The sequence below is a fragment of the Melitaea cinxia genome, chromosome 11, assembly GCF_905220565.1.
Source record: "Melitaea cinxia chromosome 11, ilMelCinx1.1, whole genome shotgun sequence".
Taxonomy (NCBI): Eukaryota; Metazoa; Arthropoda; class Insecta; order Lepidoptera; family Nymphalidae; genus Melitaea; species Melitaea cinxia.
This window is the reverse complement of record NC_059404.1, coordinates 11,111,676-11,113,789: the sequence shown is the minus strand read 5'-3', so window position 1 is coordinate 11,113,789 and position 2,114 is coordinate 11,111,676.

Here is a 2,114-nt window from a genome sequence, read left to right as displayed (position 1 = left end):
ATCCGCATAACTTTTCACCGGGTGCACCGATTTTGATGGGTTTTAATTTAATCGAAAGCCGATATTTATCATGTGGTCACACTTAAATTTCATCGAGATCTGATTACAGCTTTTGGAGTAATTATATGCGATATGATAATGCGTATTTACTTGACTCTTTTTTTATCTACTTACGTTGTATTACTTGTCGATGTAATTGAAGTTGGTTTTTTTTTCATTTGCCAGCAAACACAATTATTATTTGACATATTTTACATCCTTAGTAATGTATTAAAAGTAAACTTCCTAAAAAGTAGCCGTAAACACATATATACCTTGAAATGAAGGTAGCATAGCAATTTGACAAATACAATAATAATCACATAGATGTTTTGAGGTGAAACACTCATTGGAATATGTATGCTATTCCTTCTAAACATAGTTGCTACAGCACAAGAAACTTAAGCGTTAAACATACAATGTAGATCAGAGGAAACTTCATCGTTTTAGAAGCTGAGTTAAATGTTGAGTGTTATACATCTGTTTCTAACTTATGTATTGGTATTGAACTATTTTAAAACAATTAAAAGTCCTTTTTTATCTACTAATACACGGTACTTCATATACACGAAATTCGCAGGTACTTTGTATTCAGAGTGATTACGCAAAGCAAGACAGGTGCGCAATGATGTATGACTATTACATGTTCTTTGTTCTAAATCGTGAAAATTCACATTTCAATTTTCTCGCTACCAGAGGGATACTGCGATGAATATAGAGAACTGTATTAGAAGGCTGTTCAAATAATCGAAAAATAAATTTTGGCCTGAATCTTCACTTCAGTTACGTTAATTTTGGAAATGGATATTCTAACGTATACTTACGTTCACATATAGTCTTAAAATAAATATATATGGTACAGAATGTGAACGAAAAATTTTTTTTGTAGAAATTGACAAAATTTACCTATTGCTATAAATTTTGCCAATATATAGTCATGGGATACTCATCCCAACTTACCTGTCCGGTAGTTGTGGTATGGTATACGGGTATGCGACCCTGGCTTCCCTAGCTATTACTGCCCTATCCCTTGCACTCCTGGGTGGTAATATCCTACATTTCCTATTTTCCCACTCTAACTTACCAATCTTCCTTGTTCACACCACCTATCCTTTCCCTTTCCCTATTCCTACCCTCCCCGCCAATCCAACGTCTGCCGCGCGGATGGATGCATGGCTAGGGGCAAGCCTAGTCGTAAGCGTGCCATATTGCCCTGGGACCGGGCGACCCAGAATAAGGCCAGCCTTACCCTGGCATGCGGGGCTCTGCCAGGGTGGACAAACTTTTCCCTAGCTACTCGTGGGAACGCAATGGATAACCGAAAAAATTTTATTCACAAAAATGGCGGCGGTGTGGTTCGCCACCCATCACGTCTCGTTTCTCGCGGGGGCGAAAAGCGGCCCATGGAGAGCCGCTTTGCTACGTTGAATGTAAGAGGAGGAATGGATGGTAAGGTAGATGAAGTATGTCAGATGATGGATGAAAGATTCATAGATATTTTGTGCGTGAATGAAACCAAGAGGAAAGGGTGTGACACCACGGTACATGGACCCTACACGGCATACTGGTCGGGAGTCCCCCAAACCAGCCGAGCCTGTCAGGGAGTTGGTGTGATCCTTTCCTCTCGAATGGTTGAATGTGTGATGGAGCATGAATGTGTAAGCCCAAGACTCCTCTGGATTAGGTTGAAAGTCGGACTCACTCGCTTGTTTATCCTTGGGGTCTATGCACCGACGGATCTGCGCGGAGGTGGGTCATTAAAAGACCAACAAGAGAGAGAGGAATTTTGGGATAGCATGAGAGAGATCTTGAATAAATGCGGAGAAAATGAACGGATCGTAATGTTAGGGGACTTTAATGGGTGGGTTGGAGTAAAGCGTGATGGGTATGAAAGAGTTCTGGGTACGTTTGGGGGCGAAAGAGTGAATGACAATGGGAGAAGTCTGCTTGAAGTATGCTTGGAATGGAATCTTTGCGTGGTCAACACAATGTTTGAACACAAAAAGATCCATTTGTATACAAGAGATGAGGGTGAGTCTAGAAGTATGATTGATTTTGTAATTGTGGATGAAAGA